Raw genomic sequence first — 27,432 nt, 5'->3', positions numbered from 1 at the left:
CTTCCAGGCAGACAATTTTGATGCTGTTACAGAATCACAGAATGTTAGAGGTTGGAAGGGACCTCAAAAGCTCATCCAGTCCAACCCCCCTGCCAGAGCAGGATCACCTGGAGCACATCACACAGGAACATATCCAGGTAGGTTTTGAATATCTGTTGGCCTTCTTGTAGAGAATCTGCTAGGAAGAGATGACCTCAGGTTCTGCTGGAGGTTGTCACAGTACGGACATTGCTTGCAAGGGTGCACAGGGTGGAGCTTCAGAAGGCCCTTGGCCAAGAAGCCAAGAATGAAGCACATGCATGAAAGGCCACTGCATCCTCAGGCACTCTCCCAGAGATCATGCCCTTGACTTAGGCACCAGTACCTGCTGTGCCAGTGCTCTGTTTGGCCCACTCAGCAGGGAGCATTGGGAGCTGAAAACGCTGTGTTTGTGTCCAGAGGAGTTTCCACCATTTGAACATCTCTGGGTTTTCTGCAGTAGTTTTTTTCAAGTAGCCATCTACCAAAATAAATTCAGATCCTGCCACCTCAGCTGGAACAAGTTGCAGGTAGTTTGGCCTCTTGGTTCTCAGGCTCTTCACTGTGGCAGGTCTTTATTAGCAGAGGCATCAGACTTGCCTGCAGTAAATGACTGGATGGTTATTGAAATGTTTATTATGTTGTTTAGAACTCAACAATCTCTGCTGGTGCCAACAGGTGAAGGACCAAAAATGTCCCCTTTATGACAACCACTTTTGGACTAAGTATCTGAAAGGCACAGCAGTGCTTAGTAGATCTGCTGACAAAGGTATGTAAGTTAGAGAGCTCTGAAAATGGATTGTTCAGAAAAGGGCAACAAAACTGCCTCTGAAAGACAAGTGAGCAGAATTCTGTTCAAGCTGTTTATGCAGTCACTGTAAGTCATCAAAAGTAATTTTTAATTAATTTCATTGGGAATTGTACAGCCATGGGCTAGAACTCTTGGGGAAAGGCACAGAGGAGGCACTTGTTTGGAGTAATAAAATTGGATGGATGGATGAAGATGATTCTGAGATTTTACCTATGATTTCATGACCAAAACAGAGGAGGCTCCTCTAGTTTTCATAGCAGAGGAGAGGTGAACAGCCCAGCTGCCTGCACCACAGGACACATTTGGTTTTGTACCCACACCTCTTTGACACATAATATTCCAGCTTCAGTAGAGGTATGGCTTCACAGGCTCACAGGATGTCAGAGGTTAGAAGGGACCTCAGGAGATCTTTGAGTCCAACCCCTCTGCCAGAGCAGGACCACAGAATCCAGCACAGGTCACACAGGAACACATCCAGATGGGGCTTGAAAGTCTCCAGAGGAGGAGACTCCACAACCTCCCTGGGCAGCCTGTTCCAGGGCTCTGTGACCCTCACAGTGAAGAAGTTCTCCTCATGTTGAGGTGGAACCTCCTGTGCTGTAGTTTATATCCATTGCCCCTTGTCCTAATTTCAGGAACTACTGCATTCATTTGCACAACTGAGACTTTGCTAGCTTCTCTCTCTTCAAGGTGGATGTTATTTCCTTAAGCTGGAGTCACCCTTTAACATCTTACTCTCTAGCTGTTAGCTGACTGCTCCATGGCTCCTCTAGCTGCTGCTTCAGGTCAAGTGGTGATGTGAGAGCAGCCTTTCAGCATCTCAGTGATGGCTGTGCTTCCTCCTGCCTCTGAACACTGCTTCTGTTGGGCTTCTGCCTAAGGAGTTTGGCTTTGCCTTTGCCTTTTAGTGCTAGGGAGAAAGAGACATTTTTAGAGAAGGCATAGGTGTGGAAACTCGGACCTTGGAAAGCAGCCTGCTGGCTCCAGGGATTTTCAGACCAGGAGATGGCAGATCTTTGTTCCCAGTACCCTTAGGAAGCATGCTGTGGTGAAAGGGTGACTTGGAGGTAAGACTTTGCTAGAACCATCTGACAATGCAAGGTGAGGTGCAGAGGTGCTAAGTGATCAGTGTTGTGTGCTTAGCTGTGACGCTTCTCCTTTGGCTCTTGCAGTGGTTAGGCTTTTACTAGCAGGCTATGGAAGGGCCCCATTTTCTAGCAGCCAAACCTCTCCCTCTCCTCTCTTGGTGCAGATGTTGTTTTGTGTGGATGCTGTGGTGCACAGCTGCCTACTCACAGCATTTCTGCAGTGACATCAGACTGCTGTCAGCCCCAAGGTGTTCTCAGAAGAAAGCTCCTTGGTAATGTGAGCATTGCCTCCTTTCACCCTTGACTCATTCAGAATCTTGATTTGAGGGCTCTGGAGGTTCACTTTCCCTCTGGGTTCCTGGGACTTCAGCCAGAGCTGCTGGGTTTGGAGCAATTCATTAGCTATAGGGTGGCAACATTCATTAGGTTTGTAATATCAGTGGTGTCTGTGCTGTGAGCTTGGCCACCTCTCTGTGCTTCACTTGCTTTGAAAGCGAGTTCTTGCTTATCTGTTTCTTTATTTTAAAAATGGGATTGGAATTCCAACTTCATTTACTTGGTTTTGAAAAATTCAGGGATAGTTTTACAGGTGATTTACCAAAATCCATCAATCCATCCGCTCGTTGGGCTACCTGTGAAATGTAGTTATCAGTTCACCTGCAAGGGGGAACTTCTGCTCCAGACATCTGTCTTCTGTGTGAAATGATTAGCAAATTAATGATGTAGGCTCCACTAAACAATAGTCATGATAATATATAGGTGTGTGAACTACCTGAAATGTTAACCAAACTCCCAAGATGTTTCTCAGTCAGTGATTTAAGGAATGACAGAGAGTTGGGGCTATGAGGAGAGGCTGAGGGAGCTGGGGTTGCTTAGCCTGGAGAAGAGGAGGCTCAGGGGAGACCTTCTTGCTGTCTACAACTACCTGAAGGGAGGTTGTAGCCAGGTGGGGGTTGGTCTCTTCTGCCAGGCACCCTGCACCAGAACAAGAGGTCACAGTCTCAAGCTGTGCCAGGGGAGGTTTAGGCTGGATGTTAGGAAGGAGTTCTTCATAGAATGAGATTGGCCATTGGAATGTGCTGCCCAGGGAGGTGGTGGAGTCACCATCACTGGAGGTGTTTAGGAAGAGACTGGATGGGGTGCTTGGTGCCATGGTTTAGTTGATGAGATGGTGTTGGGTGATAGGTTGAACTTGATGATCTCAAAGGTCTTTTCCAACCTGGTTAATTCTATGCTATGCTATCCTATCCTATCCTTTCCTATTTCTTCCCCTCCCCTCCCCTCCCCTCCCCTCCCCTCCCCTCCCCTCCCCTCCCCTCCCCTCCCCTCCCCTCCCCTCCCCTCCCCTCCCCTCCCCTCCCCTCCCCTCCCCTCCCCTCCCCTCCCCTCCCCTCCCCTCCCCTCCCCTCCCCTCCCCTCCTCCCCTCCCCTCCCCTCCCCTCCCCTCCCCTCCCCTCTCCTCTCCTCTCAAGAGAAGGCTCCAAGGAGACCTTATTGTGGCCTTCCAGTATCTGAAGGGGGCTACTAGAAAGCTGGGGAGGGACTTTGGAGAGTGTCAGGGAGTGATAGGACTGGGGGGAATGGAACAAAACTAGAAATGGGTAGATTCAGATTGGTTGTTAGGAAGAAGTTCTTCCCCATGAGGGTGGTGAGAGACTGGCACAGGTTGCCCAGGGAGGTGGTGGAAGCCTCATCCCTGGAGGTTTTGAAGGCCAGGCTGGATGTGGCTCTGGGCAACCTGCTGTAGTGTGAGGTGTCCCTGCCCATCACAGGGGGGTTGGAAATAGATGATCCTTGAGATCCCTTCCAATCCTAACTATTCTATGTTTCTCTGATTAGATGCTGGGCTTACATGAAAAGCTTTGATTAGACAATGTGTTAGCAGCCTTCTAGAGCTATCCAAATAAATAAATAAAAAGAAGTAAATAACTAACATGTAAATAAAAAGTGATAAAATAAATTTGAAGATATAAATAGGAAGTGAGCCTTTCTCTGTACTACTAGTACTAACAGTGCTGCCTTCTGACATGGATAAACATGAGGGAAAAGCTGTGAATGGTTTCCAGTGCAGTCCCAACTACCTCATTAACACTTGTGGGGTACATGAAAGCACAGTGCTTCAGGAAAATGTGCTGAGGGGGAAATCCCATCTTTGTAGTAGAAAATGTAAGGAGTGCATGGAAAATAAAGAGCAGCCATCCACTTTCCACTTCTGGCAGGCTCCTCAGAGGGAAGTGACTTGTTTGCTATGCAGGCCAAATCTCTGTTGGCTTCCCAGAGCAATTAAGAGACTGTCAAAGTCCAAACCATTAGCCTCCTTAATTAAGATAGCATGATTAAATCAGTGGATATATTCCACATATGCATGAAAATCATGTTTCTGTAATCCAGGCTATTGTATGTAGGATTTTATCCTGCTGGAAGTGCTGATCATAGAATCATAGAATTTTTAGGGTTGGAAGGGGCCTCAAGGATCATCCAGTTCCATCCCCCATGCCATGGTCAGGGACGCCTCACTCTAGATCAGGTTGCCCAGAGCCACATCCAGCCTGGCCTTCAAAACCTCCAGGGATGAGGCTTCCACCACCTCCCTGGGCAACCTGTGCCAGTGTCTCACCACCCTCATGGGGAAGAACTTCTTCCTAACATCCAATCTGAATCTACCCATTTCTAGTTTTGTTCCATCCCCCCCAGTCCTATCACTCCCTGACACCCTCCAAAGTCCCTCCCCAGCTTTCTTGTAGCCCCCTTCAGATACTGGAAGGCCACAATAAGATCTCCTGAGAGCCTTCTCTTCAAACTGAACAGCCCTAACTCTCTCAGCCTGTCCTCATAGGAGAGAGGCTCCAGCCCCCTGCTCATCCTCATGGCCCTTCTCTGGACACCTTCCAGCACCTCCAGATCTTTCCTGTAATAGAGGCTCCCAGACTGGACACAGTACTCCAGGTAGGGTCTTACCAGAGCGGAGTACCCATCCAGTGGGCTTCTCCTAGGTGTATGCCAGTTGGACCTGTTCATGTAGGTGATATTTTAGGTCTCTGCAGTGCTGTATTCTTTATTCTGATTTTGGAAGGCAACTTTGGATTGGTTTGCCTAGGTGTCAAAAAAACCCCAACCAACCACAACAACAAACCCCCAGATTGTCTGCTTTTAACTTTCTTCAGTCTCAGCTTCATCATTTAGCAGAAAAGCTGGATGAAAACACATTTCTCAGTGTGCCTCAGAGAGCAAGGCAGGTCAGTCACTCAGGGCAATGGTAGAGCTGAAGCTGTTGCTGTAGAGCTAACTAGATTTTTGGCAGCCCTGTTGCCTTTGTTCATAACCCTTGCTTCTGTAGTATTTTTTTAGCTCATCTAATTTATGTATTTAACTGTGTCTGTGAAAATGAAGATTTAAAGTGATGAACCTTCCAAACTCTACTGTCATCTGCCTGGTATAGATCAGTCACCAGGAACCACCAAATCTGTTAACTGACCTTCAGACTAATTGCAGCTCTCAGCCCATGGAAGGTGCTTAGAGGAGGATTTTAACTCTATTTTTGCCTCATATATGCTCAGTTTTGTCTTTTCATGGAGCTTTCCAAAAACACTCTGGAAGCAGAGATGGGATGGGAAGACCTGTTGGGAATGGATTTGGATATCCTGAGTGACAAATGGTAGTGAAGAGCACCAGTACCTTCACTGTGATCTGTTCACTTGGTGATGAACAGGCTTTCTGAGGAAGCATAACTGTACGTACTCTTAAATAGGCACCTGAAGTCCAAACAACACAGCTTTGGGAAGTGAGCAGAAAGTGACCTGCTGGTTAGACTGGAGGAGACTTGACAGGGTGCTTGGTTGCATGGGTTAGTTGATTAGGTGGTGTTGGATGATAGGTTGGACGCGGTGATCTTGAAAGTCTCTTTCAACCTGGTCTGGTCTAGCCTGGTCTGGTCTGGTCTATCCTACTCTACTCTACTCTACTCTACTCTACTCTACTCTACTCTACTCTACTCTACTCTACTCTACTCTACTCTACTCTACTCTACTCTACTCTATTCTATTCTATTCTATTCTATTCTATGTCAGCATCTACACTTGGGGAGTGATGCCCAGCCACCCTTTCCTAGCTTCAAGGGAGACATGAAACATTAGGGCTTCAGTACAAGGACAGTGGGGCTCTGGAGCAGGCTGCCCAGCGAGGTTGTGGCTGCCTCTTCCCTGGGGGTGTTGAAGGGCAGGTTGGATGAGGCCTTGAGCAGCTGAGTCTAGATGAGAGGTGTCCCTGCCCATGGCAAGGAGGCTGGAGGAGATGGGCTCTGAGGTCCCTTCCAACCTGAGCCATTCTTTGATTCCATGACTAATGACCTCCAAGTCTGAAGTCTGTGCAAGATGATGGATGTCAGCAATGTTTTCTGCACTCAGCTCCCAGCTCTCCTCTAGTCTGTAGTACATCTGTTAGAAAGACAGCTGGACACAGCTTAAGGAAATCCCTGGATCCCCAAGTAAATAAATCCAACAGATAATTACCATCACAGCTCATAATTACCATCTCTCTTCTGCTCGGGTGTGACATCAATTTGCAACCAGTGTATCTTGCTCTGTCCTTTTACTTTTCCTGACATTGATCTACATTCAAAAGTCTTTTCCATAGGTAGGTAGCTTAGACCATGGCAGTGTAGTCCTCTAATGTTCCAACTGAGATCTGAAAACTTCCTCTCGTTTTCTGTGCTGTGTAGTTGCCAATCACTTAGTTTTTCACCTCCTGCACAGTTCCTGTTCAGCCTTTGGATGTATTAACACTAATGATACTTTACACTCTTTTAATTGAAAAAGTCAAGCTCATAACCCTCAACCCCCTTAGACTCTAGCTGTCTGACTGCTTCTTAATTGCCTCTAAGCCAGAAACTTTCAGAACCACCGAGAAATAAAATTATCTACTACATCTGGTTCCGTCTCCAGACCTTTCAAAGAAGAGTGTGGTTCCTGGGCAGGTGCTTCACTAAAAATTACACAAGATATCCTTCATGCTGTCTACTTCTAATGCTGCTGCTTGCATCTTGCTTTTTCTTTGCCTGACTCCACACCTGTGTGGTGCCACTGTGAAGTAGATGCCTAAAAATCCTACAGTACCTGCTGACTGCTGAAACAGAAAACCCTGAGGCTCAGTGTATTCCTGTCAGGATTTTGTCCACAAGTGGGTAATAGAAGAAAGATCTTCATCCCTGTTTTTGCTGCTGTAGTAGCAGAGGGAGAACAGAAGGCTGTCTGTTTATTCAGAATGCTGGGAATAACTTTATGATAGCTGTTGGGGAGGCTAAGCTCTTCTCCATCTCAGTAATCTCTTGATCTAAGCAGTGCCCTTCAAACAATCTTCACACAACCATATACTAAGCCTCTAGCTGATAGCAGCTACCCAAGGGTAGCAGGGGCAGATGGTAAACACCTTGTGTCCTCTCAGTTCTTGTGGCAAGTTGAATGCTTTCTTGTGCTTACCATAAATACCCTTCTCAAGTGACATTCTGCAGCGAGGCAGATGCCTTTGTTTAGCCAGTTGGAACTGTTTGGCACAGGGGTTGTCTTTTGGGGTCCTGCTGTCTGTGAGAAAGTGCTCTGCTGCCATTAGAAACTGCCCAGGATTCTCTAAAGGGGTTCAGTGGCTCTCAGTTCTCACTTTTTCTTTTCCAATAGTTCCTCTGCTTTCAGTTCAGTGTGAAGAGTTAAAAGAGTGGGACCTCTCTAATATCTTTCCTAGTTATTACTATCTGGGTGATTTGACTGGAACACATTGCCCAGAGAGGTAGTAGAAGCTGCATCCCTGGAAGCTTTCCAGGTATTGTTGGGCAGGACTCCAAGCAACCTGATCTAGTTGACGATGTCCCTGCTCACTGCAGGGGGGTGGACTACGTGGCCTTAAAGACCCCTTCCAACCCAAACCCTTCTATGAACTGAATATCCCAGCTCTAGCTGTTGCTAAAAATGTGGCTAAATGTCAACCTTCTTCATTTTTCAGTGTTTTCCCCTTGATTACAGATAGAAGTAAAATGCAGTTTAAACCTTTGGCAGTTGTATTTAACTTGGGGAATTTTAAACTCGCCCATCTGTCTTATTCCATTGTGCTGCTCTTACTATGTGGTGTTCAGCAATCCATCAGCTGTCAGCAAAAGAACTGCCTCACTCTCTCTCTTCATTTTTTCCCCCCTTAGATCTGTGCAAAGCAACAAGAGCTTCTCAGTGTCAAATCTGGGCAGCTTGAGAATTCATCTTGGCTATATTTACCCACAGATGAGGTGGTAGTAGTAAAAGCATTGTGCAGAAGGCAATTAATTAGCTTTCTTTCTAATGATAGGAGAAATCATTCATTAGAGGTGCTCATTTCTCTTCTGTGGCTGACAAATGGGTTTCTAAAAGTATCATCAGCTACAGGCTCAGCTCTTAGGTACCTGAAGTTGGATTAAATGAATCCCACAGGTGGGAATTCCTCTCTGCTCACCTTTGAGAAGCTGAATCCAAAAGGCCACAAGCTACAATTGTACATCAGGGTGGGTGGCACAATCAGTGAAGGGAGGAATGATGAAGGACAGGAAGAATGGGGAAAATAAATGAAAAGCTATAATAGAAGCACGGGGGGGGGGAAAAAACCCCACAAATGGAACTGGGAGATATTGTGTTATATTTAGGAAATATATATTTAGCAAAATAGGGGGGAAAAGGAAAAAAAATATAAGATCAGGATTGAATAGTTCATTTCTTCTAGAAACTTCTGATTCTCTGCAGTAATTACTTCCAAAACATAACACTTGGAGGGAAAAAAAAACCCAAACAAACCCAAAACAAAACCCAACCACCAAAACTGCAGAGCCTTTAGAAGCTTTGTTCTTAATTCCTAGCTTGCAGAGTGTCTGTTTTACAGGAACTTGGTCTTTAATATAATTCAGCCTAATGAGACTGCACCAAGTGTAACTGCAGGTAGAGTGTGGTTTATTATTTCCCTAGTTATTGGCTAAGAAAATTGAATGTGGGGAAGGAATCTCATCCATCCTCCTTCCTGTGCCTTCTATCACAAATGGCCAATTAAAAGTGAGGCAGGGGAACAGCAAACGTTTCCTTTCCCTCCCAAACCCCTCTGTTCTATTTACGTTCAGCGGCTCACATTAAGGCGGTGCGAGGCAATTTCTTCTTGTTGGTAGCACTGCACAGGATGTAAATCACTCCTGGAACTTGGCTTTTTCTAATCTCCAACTTCTGTCACGGGCTGTAGTTAGTGTGCAAACACCCAGCATGGCTTAGCAGTACAGGCAGCTGTGAAGCTGTGAGAGCGTGAAGCTCAGCACAGCCTAAGCAAATGACTATTTACCCGTCTTCTCTGATGACTTTGGCAGTCATGTGCTGACATGCAGCTGCCTTTGCTTAAGGATTTTGCTTTGCCTCAGTTTTCAGCCCTTCTGTCTACTGATCTGCTAGAGAGAATCCAACAGAGCCACAAGGATGATTAGGGGACTTGAGCATCTCCCCTATGAAGAGAGACTGAGAGCCCTGGGGCTGTTTAGTCTGGAGAAGAGAAGACTGAGAGGGAATCTGATCACTGTCTATCAATATCTGAGGGGTGGGTGTCAAGTGGAGAGGGCCAAGCTCTTTTTGGTGGTGCACAGTAATAAGAGAAGGAACACCAGGTACGAGCTTGAACATAGAAGATTTCACCTCAACATGAGGAGAAACTTCTTTCCAGGGAGGGTGACAGAGCCCTGGAGCAGGCTGCCCAGAGAGGTTGTGGAGTCTCCTTCTCTGGAGGCTTCCCAAACCCTCCTGGATGCATTCCTGTGCAGACTACCCTAAGTGATGCTTCTCTGGCATGACTGAATGATCTCTGGAGGTCCACTTCCAAACCTCTAATGTACTGTGAGACTGTGATCTGATATTTTTTTTTATCCATCAAGTTGCCTGATGAGGAAGCCAGACCTGGATGGACTGGTTTCCCAGATCACACACCCCAAAATGTTCAGGATGGGTGTCCATCAGTGAATGACTTCTTCCCTTTGAGTTGATTAAACTGGTTTATGGTTGACATGAACCAGTTTAATGTTATCTCATGTGGTTGGTTTTATCCACAGCAGTTTATCTTGCCTACTGTTGAGCAGTGTACAGGGAAACAAGAGCTCAGCAGGCTGATTAGCACTAGAGGATGAACATAAAATTGGAATACATTCTGGTTCAGAATGTAGAGTCTTGTCATGTTTCCCCTTGGAATAAATCAGAAGTGTATGCAGCCACTTTTGCCCAGATGCTGCCCTTTGTTATTAATTTAGTTTGCAATCTGTTTTTCATTATTTTGGCAGAGACAACACGCTATTCTCAGCTGCCTATTTAGGCACCCTGCATGCAAACTCTAACAAGTCTCTGGTGCATTTTTCTTCCTCCCTTCTTATTGATCCCTCAGCTCTTCCACTGCTTCAGTGGATGATGGTTTCCTGTCTCTGTATTGCCAGAGATGAAAGAAGGCAGGTAATACCTGCAAATGTAAGTATATCCTCTGCTGTCTTCTCTGCCTTTGTTTGTTTAGATGAAGGAACAACTTGAAAATGAATGCATTTGAGAGTCATTACCATTCTCTAAGACTCAAACCTGCCTACTAAAATGAACCCAAAGCAAAAATTCAGGCTAGAATTTCAAAGCTGTCTGGTGATTGAGTCAAAATACAGCTGCAGTCTGTGGCATATGAGGAAGTGAAGGCAGACATTTTCATGTTTGGGGTTTATACCCAGGTATTTCTTTGAACTCAGCAGGTTCAAAGCAAAGTGCAGTGTGATAGTGTGCTCTTTCCAAAAGCTACCCACTCACTACTTGCCTCCCAGATTCCCTGAGGAAGGAAGCTTTGCATTATCTATCCCACCAGCTGAACCAAGGGAGTGAAAACACTTGACTGGGAACGCTGAGCGGGGCTCAGCACCTGCAAAAGGTGCCAGTGGTGTCAGCTAGATCAAGGGGATGTCTAGTTCTGCCCTCAGATGCACACTGTTCAAAGCTGAGGGCTTGTCTCTGCTCTCCCTTGCAGCAGTGTGAACTGGCAGAGCTTTCAGTAAAGCCAGTGCAAAACTGGGGCAGCCAGGCCCTGCGTGTGAGCTGCCTACAGCAGCTGCCAGGAAGAGACAAGCCTCTCTAGTCTCTTTCAGTCCAACAACAGCAGGCTAGACAAGCAGGAAAGGTCTGCATAAAATGTGGGCAAGAAAAAGAGCTGTTCTTGTAACGCCTGAAGCTTTACATTGCTTTAAACCCAGCATGCACTGGTGTAGAAACCCATTCCCCCCTATGCATTAGTGCTATTTTCTGTGTGTAACCAGGCAGCCTTCATGACAGCACAATCTATTTCATGCAAGAAAATGTCCTCCTAACGTGATGCAATCAGATCTAATTATTTTTCCCATGGCATGCAATCAATATTTGCAAGTCAGCACTGCTAAATCATCTCTCCCACTGGTGATGCTGGGGAAGCAGAGCATAAAACACACCAGAGACTCCTTCCCTAAGAGAACATAAAACTTTGTAAGAAATAGAACCTTGTTCTCTGGCTTGTAGTGAGTGATAACCTTGAGGTGAAAATAGGCTTTAGCTGGGCCATTTCAGGTCTTAGACACTACATTGCATCTGAAGTAACATCCTGCTTCTGGAAGACAAGATGTGATCAGCTGTTTAAAACAGGCCACCACCTCTGAAAGTCACCTCTCACTTCTGAAAACATATGGCCTTGGTTTTAAACTTTGGCAAAAAAAAGCAAACCAAACTAAAACCACCAAAACCCAACCCAAACCAGAGGGATCTGCTGACTTGCTTCTCAGTAAGGCTGTTCAAAGCCTAATGCACACAGGACACCATGAGTCACTGGGCAGCCTTTTCCCAGAAAGTCCTAGAAGCTTCTAGATGCATCTGGAATATTGTGTCCAGCTCTGGGCCCCTCAGTTCAAGAAAGACCTCAGGAAACTGCTTGAAAGAGTCCAGTGCAGAGCCACAAAGCTGCTGCAGGTAGTGGAACATCTTCCTGTGAGGACAGGCTGAGGGAGCTGGGGCTTGGAGCAGAGGAGCCTGAGGGGTGCCCTCATTCCTGTTGATAAAGATGTGCAGGGCAGTGTCAGGAGGACAGAGCCAGGCTCTGCTCAGGGATGTCTAATGACAGGACAAGGGGCAATGAGGGCAAGCTGGAGCAGAGGAGGTGCTCAGAGCAGGCTGCCCAGAGAGGTTGTGGAGTTTCCTTCTCTGGAGACATTCCAAACCCACCTGGATGTGTTCCTGTGTGACCTGCCCTGGGTGATCCTGCAGGGGTGCTTGACTTGGTGATCTTTGGAGGTCCCTTCCAACCCCTAACATTCTGTGAGTCTAAGAAGTGATGATTCTGCCTCCTGTGCTCTCACCTGACTCTAACACCATGAGCTGTGTTACCAGCAGGCTGGAATCAATAAAGGGTCTTTAGTTCTTTCTAATGGTGTTAAGGGCTGCAGTAAGATTACAAGGTATTACTAAGATTATAAGGTATTACTGGGTACAGCACAGTTTATCCTAAGAGGCATCATCTTTGCTTTAAGCTCTTGAAAAAGTCATGCTTTTCTAGAGCAACCTTTCAGTTAAGTAACTAAAGTGTTCCAAATTGCATATCTTAATCCTGCAGTGGGTGTAATTGATCAGAAAGTACAGAGAAGACAAAGCTGTGCCACTCTAATTGAATCCCCAACTTCCCCAGTCAATAGGGACAGCTACAAGGCAGCACCATTGATCAGCCTGTAATCCAGCATGAGGAAGGAATTTCCTACATGGCTCATTAATTCCCAAACTATCATCAGACCTTTATGGCAGCCTAATGTCAACAGGCATCCTGTGTAAGACAACAAAGCAAATGGCCAAATATCAGTGAAGCTTAGGGCAAGGGTGTGCACTGTCTGATGTTTACAAGCATCTCAGTAATACATCTTTAAACAAGAAAGTCAGCTCTCACATTTCCAGAGAATTTTTGATGTCTCCCCATCATAAGAAGGACACAGAGCTGTTGGAGCAAGCCCAGAGGAAGGTCACAAAGATGATCCAAGGGCTGGAGCACCTCTGCTGTGAGGACGGGCTGAGGGAGCTGGGGTTGTTCAGCATAGAGAAGACTCTGGGGGGATCTTAGAGCTGCCATCCAATACCTGAAGGGTTGTGAAGCCCTGGAGCCTGCTGCTCCAGACAGTGGTTGAATCTCCATCTCTGGAGGGGTTTCAAAGATGAGTAGATGTGGTGCTGAGGGCCATGGTTTAGTGGTGACCTGGCAGTGCTGGGTTAATGGCTGGACTTGATGATCTTAAAGATCTCTTCCAACCAAACTGGTTTTGTGATTCCAGAGCTTTCCTCAAATAATTTTTCTCCCTTTTTCTATTCTTGCTCTTATAGTTTTCCAGACTGTCAGGGTCAGACCTGAGGAACCATCTCTCCTCCTGTTAAATCCCACTTCCCTTGAGGACTTCCTTTTGTCACATTTTATTCCAACCAGCAACCAACCCAGGTATGTACTTCTGTCTGCATGGGCTACATCACCTATGTTGGAATCTCTAAAACCTTCCTGTGGTCTTCAAAGTGTAGGCCAAGCAGCATTCTCTACTAGGGCCTCTGAAGTTGCTTCATATTGAAGCAGAAGGTCTGTCTTGAGAAATGCAGGCTTAAAGACAAATGTCGGTGTCTATTCTGAGAGCTAGCCGGCCAGTGACTGAAGCTGCAGAGTTACTGAGGCTGTAGGCTCTTTCCTTGCCTTGTTTTCTTTGCTCAGGTTGGTTGATAGAAGAGCAAGCACATGATGTGTCTCTGACAGGTTTAAGCTGGATGTTAGGAAGAAGTTCTTCACAGAAAGAGTGACTGGCCATTGGAATGTGCTGCCCAGGGAGGTGGTGGAGTCACCATCACTGGAGGTGTTTAGGAAGAGACTGGATGGGGTGCTTGGTGCCATGGTTTAGTTGATTAGATGGTGTTGGATGATAGGTTGGACTCAGTGATCTCAAAGGTCTCTTCCAACCTGGTCTGGTCTGGTCTGGTCTGGTCTATTCTATTCTATTCTATTCTATTCTATTCTATTCTATCCTATCCTATCCTATCCTATCCTATCCTATCCTATCCTATCCTATTCTATTCTATCCTATTCTATTCTATTCTACTCCTATTCTACTCTATTCTACTCCTATTCTACTCTACTCTACTCTACTCTACTCTACTCTACTCTACTCTACTCTACTCTATTCTACTCTATTCTATTCTATTCTAAAACATGTAGCAGAAAGTAGCCACAATACCTGTAAAAAAAATCCATAGCTACATACACCTATAGAGGCCAGGTAACCTAAAGGAAACTGCTATGCTGTCAACCAAATACCTTGGTTTATCCCAGGAACAGCATAGCTGAAGGCAGGGGTCAGTTCTTTTGTGAGCTGAAATGGTTGTTGTTTTATCTCTAGAGGAATGAATCAAACCAACAGGGTGGCATGGATAGATAAGTCCAAAAGTTGTTGATGTACAAGTTAGAGACACTTCCCAGGACACACTGCCAGCCAGTTCCATCTTTCTCACCTGGAAAAACCTTTCCAATTAATGTTTTAAAAGTCCCACTGAAACCCCACTGAATATTCTAGCAGGTGAGGTGATTCTCTTCTATATTTTCCTGGTAAATATTTCATTTTGCTCACATGGATTTATCAAGTGAGAGAGGTTCCTGTCTTCCTTGCAGCTGTCTTAGTGCTTGTATAAGCTGCCCCAGCTGTAGCTGTTGTGTCAGCAGTGTGAAGGAGCGAAGTCTCCAGAGCAACTCTTCACAGCACCATTGAAATGAGAGCTGGGACACTTCACCGGGCTGCTAAGTCTTGTTCCTTCGACTATTAGCTTTAGAAACATCTCTGTTCATGTTTTTTCAGCTACTGCCAACATAGCCTAGTCCTTTATCCTGACCTTACAAGGAAGGGAAGGGATTGCCAGAGGACCAAAAGTCCCTCTGACAAAAGTGTCACTGTGTCTTTCCAGGTGGATTCCAACTTCTTTCTCCCAGTAAGTTTCACTTAACTTATAGGGAATATATTGAAGATATTTATTCATTTTAACATATGGTGTTAGGCTGAGATCCTTTTTATATCACTTGTAAAGGTTCCTTCTTCCTGGTTCCCACCTGATTGTGGAAGTTATGATGCCAATGAAAGTTTAGGGCAAGAAATAGCTCAGCAGCGTTTATAGCCTTTGCTTAGGAAGTGAAAGTATTGGAATCAGTAAGTAAAAATCAAGGCTTCAGTATAAAAAGTGGTCAGAAAAGCACAGAGATAAATTCTCTGGTGCTGCAGAAGCTAATAATGTGTTGAAATAGCCCATCCTCTTGGCATCTCAGGTCTGTTGTATAAAGCTGTACAGAAGGTAGGGTTCCAAGCCAAGTGTTGGTGCTTTGCAGGCTGGGGTGGCAGTTTCAAGCCCATCTCTGAAATGCTTTCTGAACTTTTTGCTTTGATATTTACATAAAGAAACACTTCTGCCTCAAAAGGGGTGGCAAGGCCTGGCCCAAGCTGCCCAGGGCAGTTGTGGAGTCCCCATCCCTGTAAGCATTTCAGAGATGTGGTGCTGAGGGACCTGGTTTAGTGTGACCTGGCAGTGCTGGCTTAAGGGTTGAACTCAGTGATCTTCCAGCCTAAATAGTTCCCTGATGCCATGACAAATGCAGGTATTCCTGTTCTGAGCTGAGCTCTTAACATGCTGGTGAGACTTTAGCTGTGTGCAGCAGATCAACTTGTGCATGAGAAAGGGGGAAATGACAACTCAGAGACATTAAAGTGTGAGAATTTATGGAAGTTCTTTCCCAGGAGGGTGCTGAGGCACTGGGACAGGTTGCCCAGAGAAGCTGTGCAGGTTCCATTCCAAGCCTGGAAGTGTTCAAGCCCAGGTTGGATGGGTCCTTGAGCAACCAACCTGGTCTAGCAGGAGGTGTCCCCTGCCCAGGGTGCTGGAACTGGATGATCTTCAAGGTCCCTTCCAACCCAACCAGCCCAGCCTGTGAGTCTAGAAGAGAGCACAAGGAGCTGCAGTGCCGTCTGTAGTGTTACCATTTAAAAACCTACCTCCAGAATGTGAGTGGGGGCAAGGCCCTTTAGCTACTGAAAATGGATGGAAATATATTCAGTGCATTTATGGCATACAAAAGGTTCTATTTAATGTTATCTGGCCTTGACCTTTAGACTGAAATTTGCATTTGATTTTCAATAGCTCTGGGAATGTTTTACTTCCTGCACAAACCCCTTTCTGAACTGTGAGGGCTGCACACCCTGTTGCAGTATTGATCATTTGGCACAGGTGCTGGTTACTTTTGATGGCTTTATAAAGTTAACTATCATTTCCAAGTGAAATTCTGACTTTTGGGCCCCGTGGGACCGCACTGAGAACACACTTGTTCAAAACTCAGTCAATCCTTGGGCTCTCTTCTGTCTGCAGAGAGCGTGACTGCTCTTTAAGAAGGTTTAGCATCATGTCCTGCCTTTGCTTGAGTTCAGGCTGAGACATAGCTTAAAAATAAAGGTTTACACTGATGTGTAGCCTTAAACCATAACAGGAGGCTTGAAGTTTCATTTTATAATCCCTTTTATATTGTCAGTCCCTCATTAGTGTTGCTCACTTCGTGCCATGCTGCATTTCCCTATGCTGTGAAGGTCTGCACAATTTCATATGTCACAAGTAATCATTCATTCACTTCTTTGTCTCCTCTGGCCTCTCTCTCTTTTATAGATTATAATAAACTTATTGCCACCTTCCCCTTAACTCCACCACCTCACTCAACTCGTCTGGCACATCCAAGCTCAGAAAAAGCATCCTCTACTCCTATTTAGTATTGCATCCAGCAAATTCTACCTCAGAGCTGAAGAAAGGCCTTCACTTCTTCAAGCTTACCTGCATTTTTCTCTCCAGTCATATCAGTAGCACTATCTTCTTACAAAAGACATTGTCTCTGTCATGAATTGCTGGGACATCTGAGGACCAGGACTTCAGAAGAAGACAAGGCAGGGAACTGACTCGGGCACAAAATCAGTGTTCTGTGTAACTTGATATTTTCAGGTCTTTTCCTTCAGTTTTGGACCAGGATAGTGCCCTGAAAGAACCCAGACACTACCTGCTAGTCCCAGCATGTCTCCCCCAGGATTATTCCACTTCCTCATCTTTATGCCATCTCTTATGCTTTCTTCATGCTTGTGTCAGAGCAAATCAGAAGAACGCTCCAACCCCTCAGACCTGAGGGCTGAATTATCTCCCAAAGGAAGGAGGGATGCATCATTCTGCAGCAGTGGCTTCAAAGAATTGTGTGATACACATTCTTTAAAGCATCTTGGAAGTATGCTTTTCTGTTCAGCTGTGAGCAAGATACGCCACTCAATTACAAATAATAATCCTCTGTCCACTCTGAAACAAGCAATTTGATGAGCAGCATCATTAGCACAATGAGGTTAGTGAGCTGCTGCATTAGACAATCGACTGCATCATCCCCATTGCACTGGGCTCCACTTCCAGCTCAGGAAAGGAAGAGAGAGGCTCTCAGAGGCTTGTGTGGAGCTGTGAGTTTAGATGAGATCTCAGCTCAGAACGGGTCAGAAATCAGAAAGTAATGTTACAGCAAAACATTTGAAATGAGATCCTGTGCTGACAAGCCCAACAGAGTAGTGCCCAGACAACTGCATGATGACTATTGCAGGTCAAGCAGCAAGGGGAAATGACCTGTATTTAACAAATTGAATTTGTGACTGCACAGTATTGATAGCCCTAAGCGAGTAACTTATTCAACATGTATGCCTAGCACTCACCAGATTTATTCCCTGGGGAACACCAGCAGTATATGGAGCTTATATATTAAAGCCCCCAAAGCTCCTTACAGTATATATGACTTGTCAGGGCAGTCATATTTGCCAAGGAATGTAAGTGTAATATAGCATAATAAAGCTGTCCCAAACAGGAAAAAGCAATCTGGTTGGAAAAAAAATCACCCCCTCTTTTATTTAGAGGCACAGCAATATGTCATCAGCAGAAACCTAGCTAAGAAGGCAGATTTCAATTGCAGTGTTAAAGGCTCTCTCCCCCAGAAAATCATGTGAAGAAGTGCTGTCCTTGCTTGGACACCTGCTATTTACATCACCCCTACGCCAGGTTATAGAGCTCTGGAACAGGCTCCCCAGGGAGGTTGTGGAGTCTCCTCTGGAGACTATCAAGACCCATTGGGATGTGTTCCTGTGTGACCTGTGCTAGACTCTATGGTCCTGCTAGGGCAAGGGGGTTGGACTCAATGATCTCAGGTAGTGATAGGACTAGGGGGAATGGAATGAAGCTGGAGGTGGGGAGATTCAGGCTGGATGTGAGGAGGAGGTTCTTCACCATGAGAGTGGTGAAACCCTGGAATGGGTTGTCCAGGGAGGTGGTCGAGGCCCCGTCCCTGGAGGTGTTTAAGAGCAGGCTGGATGAGGCTCTGGCCAGTCTGATGTAGTGTGGGGTGTCCCTGCCCATGGCAGGGGGGGTGGAACTAGATGATCCTTGTGGTCCCTTCCAACCCTGAATGATACTGTGATACTATGATCTTCAGAGATCCCTTCCAACCCCTAACATCCTGTGTTCCTGTGGTCTCAGAGTGGCCAAGAGGTGAACAAGGAAGAGTTCCAGAAGGAGATGGCCATTGTCTCCTACACTGTCTGCTAGAAAGATAGCAGGAAATACATTCTCTGGATACTGAAACCCATAGCCTGGAATGAGAAAGAGCAGAATATGTATGGTGTATGGACCAGAATGGTGAATGTCCTCTAGGACCCCTGGGCTTTCCAGAATAATCTCCTGTGGTGAGAGGGGGCTGTGGCTGTATATGTTTTGCCAGTCAGGGTGGCTGTCAATCAAGAAACTTACCCTCCTTTCACTGGCAATGACACTGAGGTCAATGCTCTGCTGTTTTCACAGCGTTTGAGTGAGTGCAGAGTGAGAAAGTGTTTGCCTGTGTACAGGAGAACTCGCCCTGAGCAAGGCACTTGGGGCATGGCCTGCGGAGCGTGGGTGCAGGTGCAGTGCCAGGGATCAGCATTCCTGCTTTTCATTCTGCACTGCAGTCTCAGTGCTGCCTGCCCATGGTCAGAAGTGTCTGCACCAGACAGGACTATAGAACCTAAAGAGGATCACGAGTTCATTCTGCTGCAGCCTCATAACATCTGCAGTGCTGCTGCATTGTCAAGGGGTGGATTCATGCAGGCACTGTTATGTAAGAACATTGGGTTGATTTTCTAAGCTCTGAAAAGCAGAGCCAGTGCTGCCTATGGACACCTTCACTTCTTTCTCTCCCTCTGAACTCCTATCTCTGATTTTGGGGAAAAGATGATGAAGAGCCACCTTCTTTCCAACAGAAACCAGGCTGCCCAGAGAGGTTGTGGAGTCTCCTTCTCTGGACACATTCAAAGCCCATCTGGATGCATTCCTGTGCAGTCTGCCCTAGGTGATCCTGCTTTGGCAGGGGGCTTGGACTTGATGATCTCTGGAGGTCCCTTCCAACCTCTAATGTACTGTGACACTGTGATAGCAAAGCTGGTGGCAACATCTGAGTCTTGCTTGGAGGCAGATGGCAACTAATGCCTGTCTGGAGGGGGCCCAGGAAGCAGAGGCTGCTGGTGGCCTGCCCAGAGCTGCGCTTGTGCCAGTAGCAGTCGTGGTGCCATTTGCTGGTGCCTAGTGTCTGACTGATTGTCAACACAAATGTGACAGCAGTTGTCATATGTGAGCCAGGCCTGTTTGAACAGGGCTTCCCTGCTCTCATCTCCCTTCATCTGCTGTAGACCTGCTTTGAAGAACCTGTGTGGTTGCCGGGGGAAGTTTTGAAAGGCCTCCTTTAACAGCATGTGGTTTGTAGGAGCCGTGATCATTACCCTGAACACATACAGACATGAGAACTAGGATGTTTCGAAACAAATAAGAGCCATCCCTTGGTCAAATGAGAGAATGAAAGACCTCTCCCCACAAATCTCCGGTACAACTCTTCTGTTGGTCTTAGAGCCTTCACAAACTGCGTCAAAGAATCCTTTTGCATCTTAATTGCTGGTACCTTGCTCATCTCCTGGCATCCAGGAAGAGATTGTTCTCTTCTCTCCAAGATGACACGATTCCTGGGGAAACACAAAGGAAATGGCAAGCAGGGATTGAAGCCCACACCAGCAGTAGCTTCATGTGGAAGTTAGTCATGCAGATGCTCTGAGAGTTATTTTCTAAATGGTAAAATATGCCCTTGGCATTGCTGTTACTTGCAGATATTGCACAAACCTTCCTTGGGTGTAAATTGCTTTAATTTGGTTGGGCGGCATGAAACAACAACATGCATGCTTAAGTATTTATCATCATCATCAGATCATGGAACATTGGAACAGGCTGCCCAGGGGCATTGTGGAGTCTCCCTCTCTGGAGATATTCAAGCCCTACCTGGATGCATTCCTGTGTGATCTGGTATGGGGGATCCTGCTCTGGCAGGGGGCTTGGACTGTATGATTTTTTAAGGTCCCTTCCGGCCCCTGGCATTCTGTGATTCTGTGATTGGTCTCTTCTCCCAGGCAACCAGCACCAGAACAAGAGGACACAGTCTCAAGCTGCACCAGGGGAGGTTTAGACTCGAGGTGAAGAGAAAGTTCTTCACCGAGCGAGTCATTCGTCATTGGAATGTGCTGCCCAGGGAGGCGGTGGAGTCACCGTCCCTGGAAGCATTCAAGAGGGGATTGGACGTGGCACTTGGTGCCATGGTCTAGCCATGGGGTCTGTGTTGATAGGTTGGACTTGATGATCCTCGAGGTCCTTTCCAACCTTAGTTATACTGTGATACTGTGATACTGTGATATAGTATCAAGTGCATTGTTATCCCTACCCATGTGTCACTTCATGGTCAGGAGCAGCCAGGGATGTGTTGGAGGTTCTCTTTTCCCAGCCTGCCTCGTTTACAAACAATGTAGTGAGTACTGGATCAGAAGACTTCTGGGAATCAATTACACACAAGACTGTCCATGCTGCAAGTGCTGCTCTCCTAAGAGATCACTTTATACTCTGTCTTTTCTGACCACTAATTGCAGAGGGCAGCTCTGAGTTGAATAACCTGCAGGGCAAGAGTGATTTATAAGAGATGAGACTCACAGAGCCTTTGATCCATTTTTTAATGCTGTGTAGACACTAAGCCCTGCAGGAGGCTGTTGCGTCTGCAGTCACAGCTTGAAACGCCCTTTACCGTCACAGGTGACACCCTGTATCACAGATATCAAATGTGTGATATTCTTTCTGTACTTGGCTGAGATGAAACCTTGGCAAATGCTGCCAGGCACATCCATGCAGCCAGCTGCAAGTCTGCAGAGCTTTCATACGCACAGCTCATGTGAAGTCCTTCTGTAGCAAGCAGGGCCCAGTGCCTGCCTGAGTGTTGGCATAGCTGTGTGCACAGGTGAGGTGGGTTGAAATTCCCCCCCCCAGCATTAACTTTGCCAGACCAACACAGCTGGAAGCAAATGGAAGCTGTATTTACAAGCAAAACTACACTCTACAGTGGAGTGCAATGAACGTGTACAGAATATACAGTGTGTACAGAATATACAGTATGTACAATTTTATACAGATACTTACCATTGGCAAGCAACACAAAAAGCCCCCACTCAGCGAGCAGGGAAACTGTTCCACTGCCCCTCTCCCCCTGTCCCAAGACAGAAAGGAGCAGAGAGAAAGCAGGGGTTAGACTTAGACTTCCAGAGAAGGGCAATGAGGCTGGTGAGAGGTCTGGAGCACAAGTCCCATGAGGAGAGGCTGAGGGAGTTGGGGTTGCTTAGCCTGGAGAAGAGGAGGCTCAGGGGAGACCTTATTGCTCTCTACAACTGCCTGAAGGGAGGTTGTAGCCAGGTGGGGGTTGGTCTCTTCTGCCAGGCACCGAGCACCAGAACAAGAGGACACAGTCTCAAGCTGCACCAGGGGAAGTTTAGGCTGGAGGTGAGGTGAAAGTTCTTCCCAGAAAGAGTAATTGGCCATTGGAATGTGCTGCCCAGGGAGCTGGTGAAGTCACCATCCCTGGAGGTGTTTAGGAAGAGAGTGGATGGGGTGCTTGGTGCCATGGTTCAGTTGATCAGATGGTGTTGGGTGATAGGTTGGACTTGATGATCTCAAAGGTCTCTTCCAATCTGGTTAATTCTAAATTTAAGGAGGAGGCTTATCATCTGCCAGATATGATAGCATTTGTAGCTGGTATGAGTTAGCTTAGAGCTGCTGAGATCTGTGAAGATGCAGTGCAGCAGATCCTGCAAGCAGAGCTGCAAGTCTGCAGAGCTTTCATACGCACAGCTCATGTGAAGTCCTTCTGCTGCGGCAAGCAGGGCCCAGTGCCTGCGTAAGTGTCGGCATGGCTGTGTGCACAGGCTGCAGGGGGACGTCACTGCTGACTTTGCCTCAGTTTGTGGTGTGACTGAGATAAACTCTCCTGATCTCCTGCTGTTTCCTGTTAGTAGACTGTCAGAAGAATGGTATTTATTCCATGCCAAGTATCACTGCGGGTTTGTGTCTTAAGGGTGTATTTGTTGTTAAATTTAAGGAGGAGGTTTATCATCTGCCAGAGATGATAGAATTTGTAGCTGGTATGAATTATCTTAGAGCTGCTGAGATCTGTGAAGATGCAGTGCAGCAGATCCTCAGCTCTCCTGTGTAGGGATGCAATGATGGGGTCACAGATTGATTTGAACCTGCCACTGTTATTCAAACCATGCTGAAATCAAGCCAGCTTCTGTCCCTCACAGTCATCCTTGCAGACTCTCTCAAGTAGACCTCTGTCCCTCCTGAACTGGGGAGCCCAGAACTGGATGCAGTATTCCAGGTGGGGCCTCACTAGGGCAGAGTAGAGGGGGAGGAGAGCCTCTCTCAGTCTGCTGGTACATTACATGGTATAAAAAGAAAGAGCAAGAGAAGAGGAAAGAAGAATGAGAGAAAGGATTATTTTTTTCTTCCTAAGAGGGAAAACCTGATCTCTGCAGGGTTCAAGATTTTGGGGAATAAGGAAATATTTGACTAATGCTGACTGATTAAAAAAGAAAAAGAAAAAGGTAAATAAAGAAGCCCATCCTCATTCAGTAAAGAGCAGAGGCACAGCATCTGCAGCTGATAACTGAGAGGTCCATTCTGGGAAGCTTCCCTTCAGATTAGCCAGAGCAGGAGCACAATTGAGTCTCCTTCTGCACCATGAGCTTTGGAGCCTGTTAGGATCCATCTCATACTGTCAGGCAGAAACCAGGGAAAGTCAAATTTTGTTGCAGAGCACAGAAATCAGCACCTTGTGTCTGCTTCACTGAAACTGAGTATTCTCCTTGCATACCTGAAAGCAAATTTTCAGGTGAATTTGAACAAATGTCTATGCTTTAGAAGAGTTATGCACAAGTCTGAGTTTAATGTTGCTTCCTCTTAAAGCCAGACACTTGCAGTCAATCCTGTTGGGATGGAATGGAATGGAATGGAAGGAATGGAATGGAATGGAATGGAATGGAATGGAATGGAATGGAATAGAATAGAATAGAATAGAATAGAATAGAATAGAATAGAATAGAATAGAATAGAATAGAATAGAATAGAATAGAATAGAATAGAATTAACCAGGTTGGAAAAGACCTTCAAGAGCATCAAGTCCAACCTATCACCCAACACCATCTAATCAACTAAACCATGGCACCAAGTGCCCCATCCAGTCACTTCCTAAACACCTCCAGTGATGGTGACTTCACCACCTCCCTGGGCAGCACATTCCAATGGCCAATCTCTCTTTCTGGGAAGAACTTCTTCCTAATATCCAGCCTAAACTTCCCCTGGTGCAGCTTGAGACTGTGTCCTCTTGTTCTGGTGCTGGTTGCCTGGGAGAAGAGACCAACCCCCACCTGGCTACAACCTCCCTTCAGGGAGTTGTAGACAGCAAGAAGGTCTCCCCTGAGCCTCCTCTTTTCCAGGCTAAGCAACCCCAGCTCCCTCACAGGGCTGTGCTCCAGACCCCTCCCCAGCTTTGTTGCCCTTCTCTGGACACCTTCCAGCAACTCAACATCTTTCCACAGGGCACAATGACGTCCCTGTTCCTGCTGGCCACACTATTCCTGATAGAGGCCAGAGGCCTTCTTGGCCACCTGGGCACACTGCAGGCTCATGTTCAGCCTACTATCAACCAGCACCCCCAGGTCCCTCTCTGCCTGGCCGCTCTCCAGCCACTCTGTCCCCAGCCTGTAGCACTGCATGGGGTTGTTGTGGCCAATGCATAGAACCTGGCACTTAGATGTGTTAAATCTCATGCCCTGGGACTCTGCCCCTCTGTCCAGCCTGTCAAGGTCCCTCTGCAGAGCTCTCCTACCCTCTAACAGATCAACACCTGCCCCCAGCTTGGTGTCATCTGCAAACTTGGAAGCTGTAATCAGAGCTGAGAAATGTTTTTTAGGACATGTAATTTGGAAGGGTCAATATGTAGTAATACAGACCTACTATAAGGAGGCATCAGCTGAAATGAAATTTCCCATTGGATTTTTAAACCACCCCATGAGATGCAGCACCTGTGAATGCTTTATTGCATCATTGCTAACATGGCAAAATTGCTGCTTTTTTTCCCAAATCTGAAAGTTTTCCTCTTGAAATGGAGAGTGCTTCAAAAAAGTGCCTACAACTTGAAACTGCAAAACGAATACATACCTGTGTGTATCTCTTTTGTACCCCAGTTTCCCTGTTGGGGTTTTAAATTCATGACAAATTTGTAAGGGTTTAAGTTCCACCTCGTTTTTGTCAGGAATGTTCTTGTGTGCCTGGAAGCTTGGCCTGGAATGGCCTTGCTTCTTCCTCTGTAGCTCATCTCTGTCAAGGGAAATGTTGGCCTTGCCTCATCAATTGGGAATTTATGATTTGACAGAGCTCTCCTAATACTTCTTATGCATCAGTCCTTCCTTCCAGTGCATTATTAGAATAAACCTTTATTAGAATAAACCAAACCCGGTTGGAAGAGACCTTCAAGATCATCGCGTCCAACCCATCAACCAATCCAACCCACCCAAACAGCTAACCTATGGCACCAAGCACCCCAGCAAGTCTCCTCCTGAACACCTTCAAAGACGGCGACTCCACCACCTCCCCGGGCAGCCCATTCCAATGGGCAATCACTCTCTCTGTACAGAACTTCTTCCTAATACCCAACCTGAACCTCCCCTGGCACAGCCTGAGACTGTGTCCTCTTGTTCTGGTGCTGGCTGCCTGGGAGAAGAGACCATCATCAGCCTGTCTGCAACCTCCCTTCAGGTAGTTGTAGAGAGTGATAAGGTCACCCCTGAGTCTCCTCCTCTCCAGGCTAAGCAGCCCCAGCTCCCTCAGTCTCTCCTCATAGGGCTTGTGTTCCAAACCCCTCACCAACTTTGTTGCTCTTCTCTGGACTCGTTCCAGCAAGTCAACCTCCTTCCTAAACTGAGGGGCCCAGAACTGGACACAGGACTCGAGGTGTGGCCTAACCAGTGCAGTGTACAGGGGCAGAATGACCTCCCTGCTTCTGCTGGCCCCACTGTTCCTGATGCAGGCCAGGATGCCATTGGCCCTCTTGGCTGCCTGGGCACACTGCAGGCTCATGTTCAGCCTACCATCGACCAGTACCCCCAGGTCCCTCTCTGCCTGGCTGCTCTCCAGCCACTCTGACCCCAGCCTGTAGCACTGCATGGGGTTGTTGTGGCCAACGTGCAGAACCTGACACTTGGATGTGTTAAATCTCATTAGAGAAAAGGGAGAAAAGGGAGGAGGCTCCATTATCAATGCAACTAATGTGCTGCTTAAGCACTAAGGAGAAGCAGCACAGCTCAGAGCTGGTTTCACTCCTAGCTCTGTTGGCATGTCTCTCTGAGGAGAAGGTGGCACTGGCAAAATGTGGTCCCTGTATGTTTTCCTGTAAACTAGACCCAGCAGAGCAGCAGTGCCACTTCTGAGTATGTAGCCTTCACCTGTCCCACATCCACTCCCAGTTATATAACTTCATAAGCAATCATAAGGGGATGGTATTTAGCCTTGAGTTCATTGCAGAGGGAGCAGCCTCCCCGTTCCTTCCATGCCATTGCCACATGTACGGAGACGGTGCTGTTACCCTTGGTTTGAAGCAGTTGCCTTGTTACCATGCCCTGATGAGCTTTTCCTGTTGCCACTGTAGCCTTGAAAAGCTGGCAATTGCAAGTGCAGAGGTCGATTACTCCAAATTCCATTTCCCTCTGGTTACAAAGGATGGGGCAGGAGGAATGCAGCTGAGAGGCAAACACAGCTAGAGAGACTGAAGCTATGGGGGTGGGGATGTGGGGGGCACAGTGATTATTCTGAGCCAGGAGGATCTAGTAAGACCATATTGGTATTTTGTCAGCGAGCATTGCTTTGGAGCACCTCTCCTATGAGGACAGACTGAAGGAGTTGGGGCTGTTCAGTCTGCAGAAGAGAAGGCTCCGAGGTGACCTCATTGTGGCCTTCCAGGATCTGAAGGGGGCCTACAGGAAGGCTGGGGAAGGACTTCTCAGGATCTCAGGTAGTGATAGGACTAGGGGGAATGGAATGAAGCTGGAGGTGGGGAGATTCAGGCTAGATGTGAGGAGGAAGTTCTTCACCATGAGAGTGGTGAAGCCCTGGAATGGGTTGTCCAGGGAGGTGGTCAAGGCCCCATCCCTGGAGGTGTTTAAGCCCAGGCTGGATGAGGCTCTGCCCAGCCTGATCTAGTGTGGGGTGTCCCTGCCCATGGCAGGTGGGTTGGAACTAGATGATCCTTGTGGTCCCTTCCAACCCTGAATGATACTATGATACTATGATCTAAGTGAGAAGGGCAGATGCAAGGTGGTGTGGGTTTGGCCCTTTGTTAGATCAAAAATGTGATTTTCACCAAAACTCAGCTGGGCTGCAGGCTGCCAGCACAATAGAATCATAGAATCACAGAGTGGCCTGGGTTGGAAGAGACCTCCAAAGATCATCTAATCCAAGCCCCTCTGCAGTAAACAGTGCTGAGATGAGTTCAGTGTGCAGTTCTGCTTCACAAGATCACGCACACTTCATGCAGCCAGAAAAACACTCAGCTGCTGCCCATGAAGTGCAGCCTTGGAGCAAACATCAGGGTAACACCTAGCAGTAATGGTAACCTCCAGAAACAACAGCAGCAGCTTCACCCCTTTGCTTATTCCCATTTGCTACAGATTCACTGCTCTGGGATTTGGCTTCTTTTCTTTCTCTTTGCTACCTCACTTGGAGCCTGGCTTTCATATTCTTCTAGATCCTCCTCTGTTGCTGGTATCACAGCCTCATGCCTCCTTGCTGTGCTCATGCCCTTGCTTTTGGCCTGGAGAAGCTGCTCCCAGATTCACATGCATGCTCTGATAACTGTTTCTGCTTCTGTTTCCTCAGGCATTGTATGCTCAATCCAGGCCCACAACCTGGAGAACAGATTTCGCTGGCCACAGAGGCACACCTTGGAGCTACAGCAGCAGCTGCACCATGTCCTCAGGCCTGTCACTTCCAG

General features: G+C 46.9%; 1 long non-coding RNA gene across 1 annotated transcript; it reads left to right on the top strand.

Moving 5' to 3' along the window:
- Positions 1–27,432, top strand: LOC137448428 (uncharacterized). Its single transcript, XR_010989087.1, has 3 exons — positions 1–137; positions 13,305–13,416; positions 27,318–27,432. It is a non-coding gene; the product is annotated as an uncharacterized lncRNA (long non-coding RNA).

This window comes from Melanerpes formicivorus, unplaced genomic scaffold (genome assembly GCF_026170545.1).
Source record: "Melanerpes formicivorus ecotype bairdi unplaced genomic scaffold, bMelFor1.0.p_v2 SCAF_24, whole genome shotgun sequence".
Lineage (NCBI taxonomy): Eukaryota > Metazoa > Chordata > Aves > Piciformes > Picidae > Melanerpes > Melanerpes formicivorus.
Note: the sequence above shows the minus strand (reverse complement) of the source record. Positions and strands in the feature narration are given on the sequence as shown.